General features: G+C 33.1%; 1 protein-coding gene and 1 pseudogene across 1 annotated transcript in view; both read left to right on the top strand.

Annotated features, from left to right (window-relative positions):
* SEMA3C (semaphorin 3C) overlaps positions 1–23,797 on the top strand; it is a 156,042-nt gene that overhangs the window by 28,349 nt on the left and 103,896 nt on the right. The window lies entirely within an intron of this gene.
* LOC118610831 lies at positions 6,080–6,198 on the top strand (annotated as a pseudogene).

Here is a 23,797-nt window from a genome sequence, read left to right as displayed (position 1 = left end):
TGAAGAAAGTGAAAACATGCTAATAATATCATGTTGTCTAAAACAGTATTTGAAGAAAGGAAAACTTGCCAGAATCTGAACTTTCTCTTTAGAGATGTTTCTCTGACACTGAGCTCTTGGTTCTTCTTTGGTATTTTTGAAACTCTATGAACTGTATAGCTCATTATGTGCCAGTCTAGTTGGGGAAAGCTCAGTCACCACTGAACATGTGTATTACAGCCAGATTTAAAAAGCAGAAAGTATATATAATAAAATAACAGGGCCAAACCTCCAGTAAAAGCAACTTCTGTCATTTTGAGCCTTCAAATTTGGTTTTTTAGAAGTGGTTTCCAAAGTTTACTTTACTAAGTGCCCTTTCAAGATTTTGTTTTCTATACTCACTTTCACTTTTCTTTATACGACTTTAACCTTGTCTTCATCTTTTTATTGAGCTTCATGGTCTGTAGAAAGGGCACTGCAAGGAAAGGGAAAGACACCTTCAGACGCTCGGAAGACCCTCAGCTTCCTTCCGAAAATATTTTCCGTATCATCTGCTGAAGAGGTACAAATAAAAGCAAGCTTTCTTTTCTCTTGCCCTTGATTGAGCCATGGTAAAATTGTATCCAAAAGTGACAGCAACAAATGTTAGATATTTATATATTCAAAATGTGATAGATTCAATTGAACAAGTGCCCAGATTGTCAGACAACAGACTTTTTAGCCACACACAATGTCAGTGCCTTCAATATGTTGGACTTCTGAAAACAAATGTTTTTCTCTTAACACGCATCTAATTTGATTCACTTCTGCACATTTTAATTAGTTTTTGCAATTAAGAGAACAATAGACTACATATAAGAAAGGAAAACATCTAAAAACTGAATAATATGGCTGCTAAATTTGCTTAAAGCTGAAAAAAGTATAATTTGAATAATTTTTTGCCCGCTCCCATTCCATCTGTTTGACCTGACTGAATTAGTTTGTTATGATTGTGTCATTAAAAATTGTAATAGATGAAAAAAGATTTATGTTGTTAGGTATTATTTAGGAGAGTACTACAAATGAATCTTTTTTTCCTTTTGCAATATATGAGGTGTCATCATTTCTAGCATCATATTTATGTTTAAATAATTATATCTCTGCCTTTAAAACATTACACTCTATTTAGAAATGTATGCAATTACTTTGATTTGCATTTACATTACCTAAAATAATATATATTTTTACTAATAATGTGTAAGAAATTTGTAACCATACTTCTTTGAGAAGACTATATTTTAAAGGTTAAACTAAATTATAATTTAGAACCTATGTATCAGGTATTTTAAGTCCATCACAAGGATACGTGGTAATACAAGAGAGAAAAATTAAACTTTCTATATTAAAAAGAATCATGAATAATAATTAGTTGCAGATTTATTCAAAACATAAAATGTTGATTATAGGTATACATGATTAGGAATAACATGACATAGATTCTAGTTTTAATTTTACTAATTCCTGTTCCTTTAAATTTCACAATCTTTCTTACTCTCATATCTAATTGAAAATTATTAATAAATACTCTTTGTCAAAAAGAGTATTGTGAGATCAAATGAAAAGACATTATTTTTGTAATATAAAATTCAAAACATATTGCAAATATAAGTTCAAATCAAAATGAGTTTTAGCATTAAGCTATGAGACAAAATACTGCATACTTTATCTCTTTAATTATCCAAAAATTTCTTTAATGTGGTTATCAATATTTTACATATCTAAGCATAATGAAAGCCAATTCAAAGCTCCTCATACTTTTGAGGCATGAAACAAAAATAATGGCTTAGACGAAATTTCAGACATTTAAGAATGATACCAGATCTTTCTCATCCTTTGTTAATTGCAATATAGATGTCCGATGTATATCCCCTTCCTTTCAGATGTCTCTTTACTATATTAGTATTGTGAACTTAGTGTTCATATCAATAATCTCGTATTAACTACAAAATTCTTTCTTTTAAAGTGTTCTACTGCGTTCATCCCTGGAACAGTTTCTGACTTTTTAAGTTTAAATGAGGGAAATGCCAGGGGACATCTTTCTAAAATATTTTTTTATTTCACAATGTATGAATTTGTTAATATTTAAAACTTGCAGAGCATTGTTCAAATAGCATTAATCTATATAACTGTCTTCTGAACTATATTTTTTATATAGACTATTTACTATTGATAAACTAAAGTCAAATTTTTTCTCATTGAGTCGTCTAAAATAACATTAAAAGCCTCCATACTAGACTACATTAAACATGTAAATATTTCTTTAGAGAGATGGCTATATTTGAAATCTTTTAAAGTTTTTTTTTTCCATGATATGCAATTGTTAGTAGGTATTCAGTCTCAATTACTCTTTTTACTTAGGGTACACAGTACTTTCAATTTATGCAATAAGTCTATGTTATAATTAACTCTTAAGAAATGTAAAACCTGTAACCAGTATAACCAAAAACAACTGGTTTGACAAATTGAAGGTAATATTCTTTAATCTTTGCCTTGAGGCTAAATGTACTGTTTAATACTGTAATTTGTTAGACATTCTACTAATGCTTTGATTTGGGGATTTGATTCATCCATCTAATCTTGGTTTAGGGAGTTGAATCATCAATTTAATCTTTCTGCTTAATTCTAAATTTAATATATTTATAAAGGATAGAACTATAGTGAGAGGCATTCAGAAATCTCAGTTATAAAGTTTCCATGGGTCACTTTTTTCTATTTGTTGACTTTTGTTTCCTCATTCTATCTGTTATGCCAAATTGAAATAATTGTTTTGGATACTATCTAAAAAATTGTAAGCTCAGTTTAGATATTTGATAACTGTCCCTTTAAAACTTTATGAACATTTGAAATAAAGATTTCATGTGAGAAAAATTTAATTTACTGATGTATCAGGCCTTAAATTTTAAAACTGTTCTATAAAATCACATAGCTACATTAAAATACAAGTCTTTTCATGGGATATTTTAATTTAATCTGCATATGTAAGCCAAGCACTGAGAGACTGAAAATACATGCCATAGTTTAATTAACATTACCTATCAGTGATTTCACAGACGCGCACGCATGTGCGCGCACGCACACCCACACCCACACACATACACTCACTTTTAAAGATCTTAGTGGTCAGTTGTGGATGAGAGAAAAAGTTATCAATATTTGGTACCTGGGAATATTCTAATTCCTTTTTCATTGTCTCATTTTAAGATATTGACTTAGTGAGATTTTTAAATACTTCTTATGTAAATTCAACCATATTATTTACATTAAGAATCAGACTAAATGCTGGTTAAATCAGTGCAAGGCTGATTTAATAAATTTTAAGATATTACATTTAACTAATTGCTAGAATACTGAATCCTTGGTCACTAAGAAACTTCTCATATCCATTTTCATGAAGAACTTGAGATGTAAATGGTCCATAAGAAGTTTAATATCCAACTATATACACACTCAGCTGAGCCTTTTTCGTAAGTACATGGACATATGAATACATGCTGCATATACAATAAAAGTTTATTGCACAAATTCCAGCTGAGAAGCACTTTATCAGATGTTATAAATAAAATAAACTGATAAAAGTAAAAAAAAAAAGTTTGATATGTGTAAAGCTATAATTAATTAATTTTATAATTGGTCTTTACTGTTAGATGGGATCTTCAACAGGAGATGCATTCACTAGTGATTAACTGTTCCTCTATTTGAATTAGTTTGGATAGATAATGTGGGTATGCTCTAGACTCAGTAGAATCTTACAGAAAACACAGCTGCTCTAACATCTCAAGGGGGACAACTGAAACTAAAAAATCAATATATCACCAGCAGGTTTGTTGTAATAGATGCTTAGCACAGCAGGTTTGTATAAACTAATAGCTCACCAGGCAATGACAAGACATTTAGATTAAAGGACTTCACAGGCAGAATCATTGGGGCAGCAAGGAATCCAAATATATAAATGCGGTATGTTTTGGTGAGGAGTGTGGGCCGCAGTTCAAAAGTACCAATGCTGGCATATAATACTGATAATAGATTTAACAAAACAAATTTACACGAGTGTAACAATCACTTTGAATTAACTCATATATTCAAAACTCTTATAATCAGAGAGCTGTTAAAATTTTTACTTTTAACAGTAAAACAATTTTACTTTTTATATAAATTCGCAAATGTATAGGTTCTTTAAGAATGCAAAAATTCTTCGTTACACAATTGACCTAGGAGTCAAAGAGGGAAAAATGAAAGAGCTATGTTCCAAATGTCTGCAAACAGAAAAAGATTATATTACAGACATCAGGCGATATTCTGCTTCAGATATAATACATAGGAGGAAATTCTGAATTGCAAAATATTAAAGCAGTTAATAGATTTAATTATAAGAATTGTCTTTGTGTCATTCTAAAGAGAAATGTTATCACAAAACTATAATCTTATGAAAGCTTACAACTTAGATGATTTCATAAAAAGAATGACTTTAATTCAACAGTAAAATATTTTACTTATACCTACCTGTAGGAACCAAAGATTTCCTTAGAAGGCTTTTTTTAAGGGCATCTAATCAGTGTTTTCTTTTTTTTTTTTTTTAATTCATATACTGGTCTTAATGTTGTTTATTCTTTAGTTCTTTACATAATTTTCCTATATAGTCAACATGTTATTACAACCTGGTTTGTGATGTGTCATCACAGTCTTATGACTTTTATGCAGAAATTTATGGTGTACATCCAACTAGTAATAAACACATGAAGAAATTCTTCTACAGAGAAACAAAGTCTCTTCAATATTTCTGCTGAACATGTGGCTACGGTTTACATCTTGGTCCCCTTGCAACAGCTTCTATGAAAAACAATGCCACTGTTTGTATGAGTGGAATGCTTATGTTCTCACATCAACACTTTCCCCCACGGCTGCAGTTCTCTGCCTGGCTTGTCTGTTTAGATGGTTGTGAAATATTTACTGCTCATCTTCACTATAGAATTGTTCATGCAAAAGGCTATAAAACACAGGTTTCATTCATTTTTTTTAAACATATTGGAACATAGTTGTATTTTTTTTAAATCAGATATTCTTACTGTGAATTTCATGTTTGAAAAGTTAGTTAATAAGGCCTCAAATTTTTGTAGCAAGTACATAGAGTCTAGTTATGCAGTTAAAAGTCTTCTAAGGTAGTCAAAAAACTCTGCCTTGATTTTTTCACTAACAGCCTTATGATCTTGGACCAATCTCAGTTCTCTTGCCTATAAAATGTAGAAATTCAGATGGATCATATATCTAAAATATTTTACATCTTTTAAGAGAAATCAGTGTGTTGAATATGTGAAAATTTACTTATATATATTCATATATAAAATTAGGGATACATTTCTTTTGCTTATAATGTTTTTATGACTATAAAATGAAAATGGGCTTTTGCATAAAATTCAAATGAAGAGTGCTAAGTTAACACAGAAAATGTTCTTTTTTACTGAAATTTCTGCTCACAAAATGGCCATGACACTCACTTTAACCCTAGAGATTAGTGTATGACCCCTTGCATTACCACAGTGTCTCACATTTATTATTGACTGTAAAAATATTTCTTATAGGAAATTGTGACTACTAAGTGAAAATGGAAAGTGAATGATGATTTTTGTAAATTATGATTAGTTGGTGATTTGAGTTAATTTTATTGACATCTTGGGTCTTTTCCTTGTGGTTTAAAGATGTGCTTTGATACTATGAAGGATTACAGAGGAGTGAATCATTTGAAACATGTCTTAAGGCAAATTGTGAGCCTCTTTTGTGTGCAGGGTGGGACGCACAACCAGAAGCATGCATGAGTCATAGGACAAAAACACAAAAGGTCATTCCAAAGAGAGGGTGATGACCTTAAATCTGAGTATGCAAAATTGAATTGGGTGTGTGGGGGTCAAATATGTGGTGATAGAAAAAGATATGGCTATGGAAGGTGAACACACAGAGTAAATATATATATATGCCTTACTGTTAAAGTGTACAGTTGAAACTTATTGGATTTCATTAACCAGCGTCACCATAAAAAAATAAATTAACAAATTAAAAAAGGATTTGAACTTACGGTCATACCACCCTGAACAAGCCTGATCCCATCTAATTTCGGAAGCTAAGCAGGGTTGGGCCTGGTTAGTACTTAGATGGGAGACCACCTAGGAAGAGCAGGTGCTGTAGGCGTAAAAAATAGAAAATAAGGGATTTTAACCTGACAAAGTCCTTGCATCAACCAAGGGTTGCCTTGCCTAAAAAATAAAAAAGAATTGGGGAAGTGAGTAGCCTTTTTAAAAGTTCATATAATGCAGGTAAAACCAGTTTTTTGTATGCCATTGTATTATACAATTACTTTTATTTGATAGTCCAAGTGAGTTACCTCTGATTCAGTTTGAAGCTATCCCAGAACAGGCAGAGTCCAAACACAGATCTTCCTAGGCCTACTTCTGCATTTTGTGATTTGGAAAAAAGGGACATGCTAAGGTATGTGCTTCTGCCCTCTAAGATTTAAAATAAATCTGAATTCTGTATGTCCTGTGGTGTACTAACTTTCTAAGGCCCTTTTAATTTTGGAAAGAGGCCGTAGATTAACATTTGTTAACTTGTATATTTTGTATTGATTGCTAAAAAAAAGAAGTACCTATAAGGTAGGTTGTGGCATATTAACAAATACTTGAGATTTGTAATTATAAATATTATAACAGTAAAACATGGAAGAAGTCATTAAAACTAATTTACTTGATGAAAGAGAATTTTTGTGTCAAGGAACATCATGCAGTGGAATTCTCATTCTTTTACTTCAGGTGTGTTTACCATCATTCCTTCCTGTTATATGAATGAGTTTAGGTAAATGTCATTTTCTGATTGGAGTCTCCTCTTCAGGACCTCTTCTTTTTTTAAAAAAAATTATATATGTATGTCCATTTTTATATGGAAACAGTCCAAATTAAACATTTATGTATAAAAGTTTTCCAGATAACTATGAATTCTATTGGACACCTTTACTATATTAAAAGACTTGAACAAAAAAAAAAAAGAAGAAGAAAGAATATATCCAATTAAAACAAGGAAAGAACTCTTGAACCTAGCCGTGCATACAAGAAAAATAAATTGTTTGAAGTGAGACATGAGGTAATCCTGACTCCTCAGGGGAAGCCATACTAATCTGGCTGCTGACACGCCTGTTCTAGATGAAATGTTTCATTGACATTGGTACTTAACAAATCACCAAATTTTCAATGACTACATACTATGAGTCAAGAGCTCTATTAAATGGCTTTTTTGTATGATTGAATTTTAGCAAATATGTAAATTATGAAGCATAGTTGGCAGTATAAAATACCAGAAAAAAAATGCATTTTCTAAAAGTCCCAGGGTGTATTGCATTTCAAGCCAAAAAGGTACCTTCCAGAAAATGAAGTATGTGTTCATAGACATGATTAGCACATCTCCTTTTATATATTGAGATTATTTGAGATTTAGAGGGGGAGCATTTTAGTGGTCTAATCCATACAGTATTGAATCAGTAGCATTTGGGGAACTAGGTGTAATATGCTGTACTATCAGTATAATGACTAAAGTCAACTGTGATTGTAGTTCTTTTTCATATGGTCACAGGGAATTTTGTACAGTATACATGACCTTTAAAATAACACAGTTACTTCTTGCTTGCCTAAATATATATGCTATATATTTTCCTTTATTCGTATATTTATGTTTTATTTAAATATAATGCATTCCAAAATATTTATTCTTATATTAAATGAACATAACCATATAAGTAGTTCATAATTATTTTCTAATAAACAATATTTGTATCTATGATTCTCAGCAAGCTTTCTTTGTTACTAAAAATTTTATGTGGCTTGACATTTTCCACTCTCACTGCCCTTACGTTAATGCACTGGCTGATTAGTTGTTTTGAGACCTCAGTAGGTTGTCTCCACAGTGGCAAAATGAATCTAATTCTCTAACCTTATTTCAATTCATTGCTAGTACTGCTGCTGCTGCTGTTGTGAAGCCAATTTTAAGTGTAGATAATTGTCTCCCTGATTACTAGGACAAACACCATATGTAGGAGGAGTTTGATTTTTCCATACTATAAAAGATAAGCTTTGGGAGAATGTAGCAATTGCAGCATTCAATTTTCTAATGAATCACACATGCAAAACTTCTCCAATGATGTCAAAACCTGCCTATTATTCTTGTAAGCAGTAAATAAAATTCAGAATACACTCAGGAAATAATCTATTTCCTTGGAACCTGGTGCAGCTATGTTAGTGGTACTTCATCACAAAGCACATTTCAGATTTTTCCTTGATATCTTTACAAGTTGTTTTTGAATATATTAAAATGACATGTGATTTGCTAAGAAACTATATGAGCAATATTTGCATTTCCTTCAGAAGAATAATAATATCAGTCTTCTTGTTAACTTCTTAGATAAAAAATGACTGCTACTCTTGAGACTGTGTGTGTGTATATATGTGTTTCCTTTATAAGTAACAAAAATTAAAAAGAAAACCACTAAAGCATGAATTTTTATGGTGGAAGATTATTCTTTAACAGAAACAGCCCTGTACATCCTAGTGATCAAATTAACTTTAGTTGTTTATCATCGAAGGTATAATTCCATAAGAATGATTATTATTGAATATTTACAATGCAAGGAACTTCCCTAAAAGACATGCAGATTCATTTCTCACCGTGGTATGATCTACTTTTAGATAAGATTATTATTTATAAGTGGAGATCGTGAGTGAATATTTCAAGTGCATTTAGAACACAATACACTGAAGGACAGAAAACTTTTGAAAGATTTCTGTAAATTATGTAACATGTATTTCTAGGAAAGGAATCACCATGATTTTGAAATACAGTAAATCACCACAACATTTTTCAAATTTACTCATTCATTTAACAAATACTTATTATTTAGCACTTATTATGTGCCAGATACTTTTATAGGCACTCAGAATACATCACTGAACAAAACAAATGCTCCTACCATAGCGGCCCATACGTTCTTGTGGAAGGAGACAGATAAAAAAGAGGAAACATGCCATGTAAATAAATCATCAGTACTATGGAAAATAAAAAGTAGTATAATGGTGTTCTGCAGGAATAGGGGAGGGAAGGGTGAGTATTAAACTGATAGGTAGGGTAGGTTTCTTTGAGACTGTGAGATTTGAGCAGAGACTTGAAGGACATGAAAGATAACCAAGGGGATATCTGTGGGAAGAGCATTCTAGACAGGAAAGACCCAGAGCAAAGGCCCAAAGGTGTGAGGGAGCATTCTTGGATTATCTATGAAGAAGGCAGGTGGGGCTGAAGTGGTGTGGGGAGAAATAGAATAGTAGGGGATCAAATCCAAAAGATATTGGATTGATGAGGGATTGGTGCAGATCTCATTAGGCTGTCCTGTGATTAACCTCCTACAAAGAGAAGAACTAGATGTTCTGTAAACTGGATAGGGGAGCTTTTTAAGCCTTTTGGCTCAAGGTCACTCTGAATTAGATTTGGCTATGTGTTCAAGCTCATTTCAAATACCAGCTAACCTCTTTGTGGTTTGCCTTCTGTTATTGTACTCCATATTAGTGTTTTATATTATAGCTTTAGCTAAAAACATTTACATATATATAAATTAAAATATATACATATACATATACATAGCTAAGTAACATGAATAATTTTAAAATACGTGACTTGAAAGGGGTTTTCACAAAGTGTTTTATGAGTTTGGAATCTGTGCTCCTTTGCCCCTTTTTCCTTCTGTAGCATCTTAAGAGCACAATCAGGTGCCTGCAATCTTGCTGCATCCACATTTCTCTGCCTCTTGCTCTCTTGACTGAAAAGGACCAACTGTCCCTCTTCCTAAGGCTATTTGATTCCCTGAGCTCTGGAGTTCCACATCCTTTGTTTTTGAAGGGACTTTTTTCTATCACTTATCGTTTCTCTCCTGTATCTCCAACAAAACCTCTTGAATAACCTTTTTTATTACTACATGCTGAGATGTATACCATTATTAAAAAATTCCTGACTATGTCCAATTTTCTAGTAGTGCCTACCTATTTTCTGTTTAGTACCTAGCTTTTTAGATACACTTCTGTATTTGCTGTCTGCACATCCTCTTCTTCCCTTCAGTCTTCAGCACTCTGCAATTGGGATTCTTTTCCCATTACCTCATTGAAGAGTCACCTGCCTCTTTACTGCTACATTCAAATACTTTCCATTCTTTATTCAATTTGATCTCTTTATAACTTTTGACGTTATGGGACACTTTTCTCCTTGAAAATAATTTCTTTAGCTTTAATGGCAATATCGTTCCAAGTCATTTCCTACCTCTTTGGTAACTTCTTCTTAATCTTTTTCAAATTCCTACTGTGCCTACTCCATAAATAACAGTGTCCCTAGGGTCACTCAACACTCTGGGCGATCTCATCCCTCAGAAGTTTTCCATCACCATTTTCATGCTATGAGTCTTATGGATGTAACTCCAGTTGAGGTTCCCATGAACTCAATGTTCTCACATACAACCATGTACTAGACATCAATATGAAAACCTATATCCCATTGGCACTCTCAAACTCAAAATATCTAACTCTGAACACCATTTACTCCTTCTTCCAAACTCCTTTCTCTTTGTCCTGTAGCTAGTAAATGGCAGCCAGCCCTATAAACCCAGTGTCTAGGCTAAGAACTTGAACTCCAATCTTTATTTTAGAGCAGTTTTAGATTCACAGCAAAGTTGAGAGTAATGTATGGAGATTTCCTATATACTTCTTGCTCCTACACATTCATAGCCTCCCCCATGATCAGCATCCCCCACCAGAGGGTACATTTATTACAACCGATGAACCTACATTGACATATCATTATCACCCAAAGTTTATAGTTTGCCTTAGAGTTTACTCTTGATGTTGTACATTTGATGGGTTAGGGCAAACATATAATAACATGTATCCATCACTGTAGTATCATACAGAATAGTTTCTCTGATGGACACCATTCTTGATTCTTTTTCACCACTCCCCTATACAATCGATTAGTTTTGTCTTTTATAGCTTACAACATAGACCTTCCTAAATTACCTGAGTATTCCATTGTCAATTTTTATAAAATATATTCATTTTTATTCTCTAGAACTTAAAACAACTACAATAAATTCCATTGTAAAAATAAAATTTATATTATTAAATCTGAATGGAGAATATAAATTTTAAACTTGTCATTACAAAACGCTAACCAAAGGTGTGATTTAGGTCAAAAAATATACTTTCACTCTTAGTGGGAATTCTTTACATAGGATCTATTGAGAGGAATTTTGCGTTCTTTCAATCATATTGCTTCCAACTGTACTACAACCAATCTCACCCATCATAAATTGTCTCTTACATTTCAAAATTGCAAAATTAATTTGGGGACAATTTTAAAATACAAAACACACTGTTATAATCAATTTTCTTATTAATGCGGAAGACTACATGGGAAAATATATGTAAATATATAATCACTAAAACTGTAAAGATGGAATTTAATTTTAAGAACAAAAGAAAACAGAGTAAATGTGTTTTCTTTTGTTCCATCTGTCAACTCATAAATATATTTAAAGAGAAATGTAGTTAAAATACTGTTTGAAACATCAATGGCCCTTATCACCAAATGGCATAAAAACATTAAGACAAAATTAGATGAGGGAGTGTATGGTAATTAAAATCACACTTTAGATTAATCTTTACAGAAATTTAAAAGCTAATTTTTTTTTCAGTATAAATGGGAGTGTTTCTGCTAAAGTTAAAGAACTTTAGGTTGCAAAGAGCTTGGCAGTTGGAGGAGAATGAGAATGAGAAAAATATTCCAAATTTGAGAAAGAATTCAGTAGGGCATGACTAACAAATGTCATAACTGAGAATACATAATAAATTAGGACACTTGTTAAAAATTAACAAGTTTGAATTGAGAGTGAATAATGCATATTTCCTATGATATGCTTTAAATTTTGTAACTGTGTATGATCAATGTATACTCATTATTTTGCCATGGTCTTTTCCCAAGATAACTAGCTGCTTCAGACCTTACAAGGCTGGCTTAGAAACAAACTCTAGTATGTCAGAAAAGTAATCTCCACTACTTATAGCTAGCCAGTGGCCATCTAACATGACAGATGGCTCCCTGCCTGTCCACGGCAGCTTGTGGGACAAAGCTGAATGTCACCACTACTGGGATATAATTATTGCAATCTCTTGGGTCCAGTTTGACGTGACCCTGAAAGCAATTTTCCGGACACTGCTGAGAGCAATGCAGTGATGGAAAGAGCAAAGAAATGGGAGCTTTTCGAGACCAGCAGCATTTTCATTTTACTGACAAGTGTTTTTCACACTGCTCAAGAATAAGTATTTTGCATGTTACAAATCAAATTGACAAGGAAATGAAAATTTGTGGGACTTTGAGGGTAGCCCAACATGTATTATCAAATGTCTTTCATTTATATTGTCTAAAGAGCTATTCAATGATCAAAATAATTTTGAAAAATATTTCTGACGATTAACAAACAGTATCCTTTATATTTCAGTTGTTGGCTAAATTTAATAATGATCTCTTATATTTTGGGACATACATTTTAAATCACCACCAAAATTCATTTAAATCTTTAAAACAACCCTATAAGTTAGTTACTCTTATTAGTTCTTATTTACAAATGGGGTGAATGAGGCACAGAGAGGTTAGTTATGGCACAAAACAAGTGGTATATCCAAAGCCCAAAACAAACCATCTGCTTTCAGAGTCTCTGCTCTTAATCATTTTGCTTTTCTGTATGCCACCTTCTGTATTTCTTTAAAATTTTCAATCTACGTGTGTAGCACAGTAGCACCTGTAAAGATTATTGAGCTTGATAATAAAAACTAAGATATAATTTCATTAAAGAAATTATTAATATATTAATTGATGAAACATAAATTTCTCCCCAGGAAGGTGCGCGCGCGCGCGCGCGCACGCACACACACACACACACACACACACACACAATAAAGGTGCTGAAATACTTTTTATTACTAAAAAAATTATCAGAAAAGTATGTTTCCATATGACTTTTATTGGGGGAATTTATAAAAATGATTTTTTTCTGACTTATGAAAAGCACAGACATTTATTTCTCTTGTATGTAAGGAAAAGCAGCTGAAATTTGTGTTGCCGATGATAGTTAAGAACTGAACACTGTGTATGTATTATCTCATTTAATCTTCACAATAGCCCATGAGGGAGCTGCTGCTGTTTATTACAACTTCATTTTATAGATGAAGAAACAGAGAAGTTAAATTACTTGCCCATGGTCTTTTAAATAATTCATAGAACAAGGGAGCACCTGTGCTATAAAAGCAATTGCTTATAATGTGGATACAATTCTGATAATTTCTTAAAGATCTTCCTATTCTGATCAATCGACCAACAGGCAGAGGGGTACTGAGAGCCTGGACAACATAAGGGAAGCACTTAAGAAATTGTAAATTCTTAAAATGCCATTGCTAGTTGTGGCTTTTTTTCTTGTCAGATGGACAGGAGCTGTCAGTTCTAGGTGGTCAGAGTAGTAGGTAAGTTCATGTCCTTAAGGAATTTACAGTCTAGTCTAGTCAATTAAACTATGGATTATAAATTCTTGGTGTAAACAAATAGTACCATAAGAGCCTGAGGTGGCGATTGTGGTCTGGGGATACTTCCCACTTATGTCTCCACTCTATAGAAGGGGCTGTGAGGTAGATCTAGGGGCAGAAAATGTAAGGTAAGGTGCAAGTGGGAGGAAGGGCATTCTGATCGGGAAAGGCAAGAGTGAATACAAAGTTTGTGATACACTTGAGGGCTGGAGGAGGCAGAGAGTGGTGGCCATTTTAATAGGAGTTTCTACTCTTGCCCCTTACAGTCTATTTTCCACACAACAACTGGTCAGCCTTTAAAAACATGTAGGAGAGTATGTTTTTAAATATACAACAATTTAAAGATTTCCTATAATCTTGCTTGGAATCAGAAAACAAATACTACAAAAGCCAATGAGTCCCACCTTAGAGGTCTCGCACACAGAACATGTCTGTGGGGTGAAGAAGGTGACTTTAACTAATGAAACAGGCCTGGGGAAATGGCAACAGAGAGGGCTTCCCCTTTGAAGAAGGACTGCTACTTAGCTGCCTCCCTTAGAAGAAGTTCTATTGATGTTCTGATCTGTTTAAGAGAATCCAGAAATCCAGATTTTTATGTCAGATCCCCATTGTAAAATGTTTGGCTCAATAAGAACAGGGGGGGGGGGGAAAACAACACCATCCAGACAAAATACATCTGCAAGACAGATGTCCAGATCAGAACCACAGGCCACTAGTTTATGACCTCTGCCCTGCTCAGTCTGGCTCTGCCTTGCTCTGCAACCACAGTTCATGCTGCTCTTCCCCTTGCTCACCACATTCTCACCACACTGGCCTCTTTTTTTGAGCTCTTCCATACTCTGGCTCTTTTGTGCTTCTTGTTATTCTATGCCTACTGTTGTTTTGGGTCCTGGTCCTTCAAACTTCAGCTCAACTTTCACTTCCTCAGGGTGGTATTTCCTGACGCCTGTCTAAAATGACTAGCCTACCCTTTGCCATTTATCTTCTTCTCTTATACCAGTGGTTCTCAAAGTGTGTTCTAGGGACAACTGAAGGCCTCCAAGATCCTCTCAGGGAGCTCCACGAGGTCAAAACTAGTTTCATTACAGTAGTAAATTGTAACTTTCTTTTTTTCACTCTCATTGTTTTATAACTAGTAGAGTTTTTTAGAAGCTATATGACAGGTGATATTGCAATAGTCTGAATGCAGAAACAGATATGTAAACTTAGCTTTCCTCCATTAAGGCAGACTTTGGAGAAATATGAAAAAAAATAAATAAAACTGCCACTCTTCTCACTATCTTTTTTTGTTTAAATATATACATATATATAAAATCAGATTATTTATATTAATATATAATGGGTTTATGGTAATTTTTAGTGCATTAATACATATTTGACTTTTTCTCAATTTTAATTTTTATTGTGATAAATACCAGTAAACATAAACCCAAAACAAGTTCTTTGACATAATAATTTTTAAGAGTACAAAGGAGTCTTGAAACCAAAAATTTTGAGAATCTTTATAGATATATACCAAACACTAAAGTCACCCGTCTGGTTTATTTTTTTCTTTTATTAAAATATAAGTACCATGAGGCAGGGTCTTTGTTGTATTCACCACCTCATTAGCTCCTTTCAGCACCTAGAACAGTGTTTGAAACATAGTAATCACTCACTAAATATGTGTAGAGTAGTGAATTAATAAATGAACACATAAGACATCTGAATGGGAGTTACGTTTAGAAGGATACGCTCGAACTAGCTCTGTAGGAACCTTTGCATATAAGACAGTGACTGTAAAACCAATCATGCATTTAATGCAGAAAAACTAAGAGTCTCTAAAAGGGGAAGGAACAGGATAAAAGTGGTGTATTAGAAAGATCGTTTAATAGTGAATGTTAAATAAAATACATCATCTTTACATTTTTCCTTTTTTCTCACACATCTTTACCAATTCTTCATTCCTTCCTTTGCCTTTTTGAGTGAGCAAAAGGTTTTGAAACCTTTGCACATTTCTTACAGCTATAAATACTTATGTGTTAATGAATGAGGTCACATCAATTTAAATGGAACACTGACAAAAAACACAATTTAGTTCATTAGTAAGGCATGACAAATTTATAGCCAGAAACTCATGTTGACTTTTATAGAGGAACATAAATTAAAGCTGGCCAGTGTTAAAGTCTGAACTCATTCGGGAAAAATACACATATTCCTCCAAAGCAAGCAGTTAATATAAAGCAAAGAGGTGTGGCATCCATGGTGTGATTTGAAGGGCTCCAGAGGAGGTCTTTCTCCCTCCTACCCAGGGAGCACAAGTGTCTAAACTCTACCTTTCAAAGCCTTTCTTTAAAGTGTCTCTCTGCTGTGTTCTTTTAAAATACAAATCCCATAGAGAACTTAAAGAATTTGGGCTCTAGTACCAAGCTCCTGTGTTTAATTCTGGCTCCATGTAATGTTAGCTGCACGATCTTAGGCAACTGATTGAACATCTCTGTGCTTCAGTTCATGCATTTGTAAAGTAAAAAGTCCTGTAAAGTTGTGAGAATTAAATAACACATAAAAATAAGTAGAACAGTCCTTGACACATGGTACATCCTCGGGCAGTGTCATGTTTATTGTTATGGCATAGTGGGTAGCATAGGAGACTGGGTGTCAAGGAAGACTAGCTTTACAACTAAATGGACAAGAAATCCTGATTAGGTCATTTAGCATGTCTAAGTTTTGATTTTCTAAAGACAAGAGGAAAAATATCTGGCTTTAGTTCAATTAAAAGGGAGAAAATTATTTAACACATGAATGTGAAGGTGCTGAATAAAAAAATAAATAATGACTTACAAATTAATATGGTTCTTGGTCTCAGGAAGTTTATAGTCGAATGAGGAAAGACTAACTATAATATAAACTCTGCAGATAGCTTTAATGGAGGCATCTACAAGATGCTATGGAATCATGGAAGAGGGGATGACGATTTTGATTAGTAACATCAGACAAGACTTAGCAGATAGACTTTGGACACATTAGAAGGGTGGTGTCATGCTACTCAGGTGGGAAAAGAAGCACCGATTGAGCCTGTTTACCTAATGAGGAGGGCACAGTGCTTAGTATACACTAAGAGGTGGTGTAGTAAACATTTAATATGGGAGAAAGAGTTCAGAAAACACCATGGAGAACACTGAACTCTACAAGCCATAGGCTGATCTTTTACTCTGCAAGAAAGAGAGAGACTTTGAAAATTTTTGAGCATGAGAGCTTTTGATCATTTGTTATCCTCTGTTCTATAAGAAAATAAGCTCTGGTAAAAAGGCAAAGGAAGAATTGGTGAGAAGATGGCATAAAGTCTGAGAAAGTAGTCAGGAAGGAAAGAAACCTGAAGTTGGAGTTAAAGATGAGAATTAGAACTCTTAGAACATGAAGCCTTTTTTGGTTTGAGGAATAAGAGACCAAGGGTCAAGGATGATACTGATGTCTGAATCTCGGTAACTGATAAAATGCTATTAGATGAGTAGTGATCTAAGGAAAAGGAGACACTGGTTTGGGAAAGAAAACAGTACATATAAACAATACCAATAAATCTTATTGTGCTAAATACTAACAGGAGGAAAACATATCAATCAATAGCATATTCGAGGTCCTCATGGCTCCTCTGATTCACTTTCCTCCTGCCGCAGTGCCTGGCGTGGAGAACGTCAATCAATACGAATCCAGCCCTGATGGAAGGGCTCTGGTGTTGGGGCTGGAACGGAGAAGAAGGTGGAAATGGGAATGAGGCTATGTACAAAAACATCACCCAGTGCACATTTTTACTACTTTAGAGTTTTTATGAGGCTATAAATGTTAAAAGTAACACAGAAAATTTGTGTCTTTAACATTTAAGAACATACCTTATGAATAAGTAAGTATATATATGGAGCAATCTCTGCTAACTTGTAATGGGATACCAGTTTTCTTTGCTGCTGAAAAACATACTTTCATTATCATTTTTGCTAGCTAGAGTTCATTATGAACATTAAATTCATATGTGATTACTTACAGCATTATTAAATGTATATGAGAGGGTGAGGCCATTGGAACTCATTCATCTAGGTTACTAAAAATTGCATTGAGTTGTAATATACCTTTTGAAAAATCTCCTCTATTCCCTTTGTAGTTAAAATCGTAGTTACTCATACTTTATCCGATTAAAATATATTCAACTTAAGCTTTAGAATAGTAAATAATTTTTCCTAATATATCTAATTTTAAATGTGTATTTTAATGTTATAATACAGCCTTTGCTTTGATAGAACAAGCCTGTAATACACAAGATTTAGGCAGCTTCTAATTTACAGATAAGTTGTTTCCAAAGTGTTGCTGGGTATTTGCCCCAGTTCCCTTTATGGCACTTGGTATAGCTACAATAGGAGGCTGTAGAATCACATAGGCATTAGCTGTGGAATCCTGCAATCTGCTGCTGGTGAAATTTCTCCAGACTATAGTCACCTCCCATCCTCCTCCCTGAAAGAACCGATTTTGAAATCATCATGTAAATTTCATGAATAATCTTTGCTTCCAGAGAAAGAAAAGTATATAGTCAACAGATAGTTACAAATATATTACTAATGAATATCTATATTAATAATGAAATCCTATTTTAAAATATAAAGAAGGATGATGGGGAAGGAAGGAGTAATAATTGCTGTTTCTGGTGCATCCTCAAATCTGCCACTTGTTTTGTCTTCACTGAGAGAGAGTTGCAGCATACTCTATTCTAGAAGTCACAAATTGTTGGCCGCAGGTCAGATTGACCCAAAGACACGTATAGCTTGACCAACACAATGTTAAAAATGAATTAGTTTTCAACGTTTTTAAATTTCAAGATTTCAAAATAAAAATGAAAGTGTCTGTTTCTCTTGAAAAATTTTAAAAATCCAGCATTACAGAGACTATAGTAATTAAGAAATGGCCACCTCTTCTAGACAGGGCACACACTTTCCTAATCCTACTGCCCAAATCATGCCTTACTGTATCCTAACATAAGACCAAAACTCAATTCTGATTTAGGATCAATTTGTTATATCTCCTGTACTGCTTGACTCATTTGCATTACATATTTGGTCTCTAAAGCTATGGAGGGCTTCCCCATCAAGATGTCTTCCACAAAGAGAAGGTATACTAGCGCGTGCGCACGCGCGCGTGTGTGTGTGTGTGTGTGTGTGTACATATGGATGTATAAAGAATTTATAAGTATGCTTCTAGCATTGTAATGCTAGTCTACACCATTATTTTCCTTCCTGGTTTCAGCATTATCACATGCTTCCTACCTGTCCTAGCAATTCACAAAATTTCACAAAGCACCTGGGACAAGACAAGGAAATATGAAGAAGTCAGTAAATTCAGCACTGCAGACAAAAGTGAGAACAGGGTTAGCTTCACAATATCACTATTTATTAGCAGTTTCTGCATTGTAATACTTTGAAATATTGGCACTTTTACTAGGATGTAGGTCCCAATATCAAAAATTTGCCTTATGTATATTCCAACATAGAGAATTGTATCTGAAAATGTATATTTTTTGATTATTTAAAAATGTTTTCCTATAACCATTAACTATAAAATATTATTATGAATTCTCATAATAGCATTTTAAATTGGTAATTATTTATTTATTAACAAATAAATTCTTTCCAAATAGGGATTTCTCTAATAGGCATTTCAACAGAACCTCTTCCCTGGAATTGTCTCTCACTTTGTTCTGCTTATCTGAAACCTGCTCATGTTTTGTCAATTACAAGATTCGTTTTTCCCACAATTTCAGCCTCACAGTGCTCTCTGCATTCTCTCTGAGCACTTCTAGTTAGCATATATGTCAGGTTTTAAGCTAAATAGGTTTAAGAATTTACTTTGTAAAATTTATATTCTTGTTTAATTTTTCTACCATAGAAATCTTATGTTAAAAATGCAATGCCTATAAATGAAAATGAATGTTCCATATATTTTAAATACCTCACATTTTGAGTGATTATTTAAAATTATTATTGAGTTACAAGAAACTAAGAAAGAGCTCTTTCAATACTAAGGTCATAGTTGTTTCTTCAGAATATCCAGTTTTCAGTCAAAACAAACGCCTTCTCCAGCTGCCTGGCACCTTGAGAGAGTGCTGATTATAATTCTGTACAGCCATCATCATGGGATTTACTGATAAACCAGTCTTTGCTCAAGTGACATAACTACTTTTTAAAGAACTGTGAAAAATAAGTAGAAGTAAAAATAACTGTTACAAGATTTAATTTCAGACTTTTTTAAGCTAGGCAACCTCTTAAAGTGTGGTTTTCATTGTGCAAATTTCTTTTCATTTGAATTTTGACCATTATAGAAACAACAGGGAACTAAGAAGACAGTTTTTTAAATTTTTTTAAAAAAATTTTAGGGCTGTAGCATCATCTAGTTATATAATCCTAATAAATTACTTAACTTACTTGAGAATCAACTGAGAATCAATTTCTTTATATACAAATTGAATCTGTGGTCTACATCATATGGTTTTATGCAAATTAATTAAGGAAATATATCTGAAAGGACTTTGGAATTTTTAGCCTGCTATAATAATGTAAATTATTTTATTCCAGTTGTTTGATAAATGTTATTTAAAGATACTTATTCAATATTACTATGTGCAAAACACTGAACTAGGCACTGCAGGGGTTAACAGGAAAGCAAAACACAGGACCTTCGCTTAATTAATAGTTGGGAATTATAATATGAGGAGTTATCTTCTTACAGATGAAGTAAAGTAAAAATAATATAAACTAACTGCTATGGACATTGAAAAGAGAGAGGTCAGGAAAATCTGAATGTTTTATATGCATCACTGATGGAAAGGTGAATTTGGGGAAAGAATAAAAGAGATAATAAAAGCCAAGACATGGAGTTAGAATGATTAGAATATGTTTGTGGTGTATTTGTGGCATATTATGTAAAGCAAGGGCCAGCGTGGAAGATATGTTTAGAGGTGTCATAAATTATATGGCTAGAGAGGTTAATTGTTATAGAGGCTAAGTACATATTTAATATATGTGGAAATGAAGCCGTTAAGCAAAAATAGTTTTGAGTCTCTGACATAGGATCATTGACTTTTAAATGATAAGGAGATTTTGGACATCATTTAATTTCACACATTTATTTCTCAGAGTTTAAGTGACCTGTTTAAGATTATGAAGCTAATTAATAACAGAAGGATTTAAAGAAATGCTATGTTAGAAAGATTAATATTGTCCCAGGGCATATGTAAATGCCACAAATGACTAAAATAGATAGTAAAAACATTTAAGAGATCATTTCAATATTCAGGTGGTGAAAAGTACCACTTAATAAGTGTTGTAAGGTAGTATCAAATCCAGCAGAAAGGATATGCTGAGAGCTTGGGAAACGATAGCAGAGGAAAAAAAAAAAAATGTTGATCTAAGGTGTCTGGGAGAATTACAGCACCTTTATCAGCAGAAGGTAAACAAGGCAAAGAGCTGGTTTGAAGATGAAATAATGAGTCCTGATCAACATATACTGAGTTAGAGTTACACTTAGAAAAATCAAGAATACGTATTTAGTAGGCATTTGGGAAAATGACATTTTTGTAGCTCAGGAGAGAGAGAGAATCTAGAGTGATAGATTCAAGAACCATCTAGATCTATGTGAATCTATGACAATAAAAACTCTTTCATCTGGTTAAATTATTTTTTGTAGGCTCTGAAGTATTAGTGGGTTTTTAATTTATTTTTCTTTATTTTATAATCTCATATCTAATCACTCTTGATATTTTCTCTAATTATTACATAATTGAAGATAACTTTAGTAACAACATAATAACCTTTGCAGCATTAAACATTAAATAAAAACTCCTTGAGGAAAGAGACGTGGTATTTAATTTAACATTGTATTCTCAGAGTCTTGTTGGCAAATACGACACACTCAATATTATTCTTTGAAAGAATTACTTTCTCTATTTCAATAATAGTTACATATATATATTTTTTAGTTTTGATATCATTTTACTAAAGGCTTTAACCATTTAAAGTTACAGCTATTTAATTTGTGTGAACAGAGCTAGATCCTGGCTCGATATATATTTGACTTGATATACTGCCACAAATACTTCTTTTAAATATGATGTAGCCATACAACGAAGTAACCTCAAATGTAAGTGTTTTATTAGATATTCAAGCAGGCCCATAATATTGAAAACCGTTGCAAATAAATATGTGACGTCATTCATTTTAGTGACAAGTTTAATTGTAAATTACATTATTTCATTATTACTAATTACTGCATTTTCAAATATATTTATAATAAGTTTATAGAACTGATCTGAAAGCAATGTCCTCTGGAAATACACACACACACACACACACACACACACACACACACATTTTATATATATTTTATATATTATATATATAAATATATATTTTAAGGATAGACATTGCTATGGCTTAGGAATAATGGATAGGTGAATAGATTTAAATATTAAAGTTTTACTGTATATAGGAGAAAATAACAGTTTTTTCATATGCCCTATAGTCAAAATTTATTCCATAGTGCTGTTGTCAGAAAATAAAATGGCAAAGGAATGCTCATATTGGTATGTTCTCCTTTTCTCATGTTTGGTCAACTGGATAAAGGTCTTTGTTAATTAAGTAAAAATCTGTATTATTTCATCCCAGTGCCTTTAATTTAAAGTTACACATAAAGCTATGTCAACATTACTGACACTAAATAAACAAACATCAATTAAAGAAGAAATGCAAAAGTATGTTTCTAAGGTACCTATGGATGAAAAAGCACTAACCAAGCAGTAGGTCTCCCAAGACAGAATGTTGCAAGACCCACAACACCTGTCTTCACAGTACTCTGTGAAAAGAACCAAGCAAACAAGCAAAGGTGTGTGTGGGTGGCCTCCTATTCACTGTTTATCCCCTTTGATTGAATGTATTGCCAGTTGTTTCTGCCACCACTAGAAGAATAATGACTGTGGGCCCTTGACCTCTGCAGTTTAGATCTCAAACCTCCACTCTAGGTTTTAGTCAGTTAAACTTAAACCTCACTCCCTGATTAAGATTATTTTAATACTATCAAATGGAAACAGAATAATGCTACCTTAGTACTTAGGTTCTTGGGCACAGCTCAGGTTATATATAGGTTTTATCATATTAAAACTTTCCTGGTCATGTTGTAGCAGTATTTCAAGGGGTACAATTGGACCTATTTTATGTCCACAGCCTCCTGTTAGCAGAAATATGGTGCTCCACTCTGAAAAATGGCTGTAATAGAGATAGGAATTATATTGGAGAGGCAATAAGTGTTCATGTAGTCACAAAATTTTAATGAATAAGCCAGAAAACAGTTAACAATCAGGGAAGATTCATAATCTTTTTAAAAAATTCAGTTTTGTGATTAGAAACATAAGCTTCTGGACCATGGTCATAGTTTATTTTATTTAATAAAAAATAATTTATCTTAGTATTGCTGAATGGAATGTGGAATAAAAACACTAGTCTATATTCATTTGCTAGGCATATATTTAACCACAGGATTATTTTATAGGAGGTAAGACTTATTTGAATAAAAGCTAAGTGAATGTTATACAGTCTTTTATATTTTATACCTCTTCATTAAAATATTGTTATCCAATATTTAAGTGAATTTGTAACCCAATAGATGAAACATTCTTAAGAACAGATTATTTTAAAAATAAGTTGTGTTTGATACACTTACAAAGGGACTCCTAAACCAAAACGTATGTGAAAGGTGTTGGAGATTTCTAAATTTCAATTCAGAAACATTTTCTGTGCCAGCCACTGAGCTAGAAGCTGAGCTCTGATCACCAAATAAGGCCCTGTGCTTTGTCTCAGAGTGTAGTTTACTATCCAGTAGAAACTAGACCATCAGCATCCTGCGGCAATAGTAAAATGCTAAGTTTCAAAATGTGTGCCCCTTAAACAATTGTTAACAGAAAACACACACACACACCTAAAATCCTATCAGCTGTACATTTGATTTAAATCTCTCTCTTGGTTCTTTGTTTTCAATATATGAGATTCAGTTCATGTAGTCGTATAGCAATGATTGAGAGGATTAATTGGTACCCTGACTTAGAGAAGCTCTTTAAGTATTTGTGAGCT

The sequence above is a fragment of the Rousettus aegyptiacus genome, unplaced genomic scaffold (genome assembly GCF_014176215.1).
Source record: "Rousettus aegyptiacus isolate mRouAeg1 unplaced genomic scaffold, mRouAeg1.p scaffold_m13_p_13, whole genome shotgun sequence".
NCBI lineage: Eukaryota > Metazoa > Chordata > Mammalia > Chiroptera > Pteropodidae > Rousettus > Rousettus aegyptiacus.
Note: the sequence above shows the minus strand (reverse complement) of the source record. Positions and strands in the feature narration are given on the sequence as shown.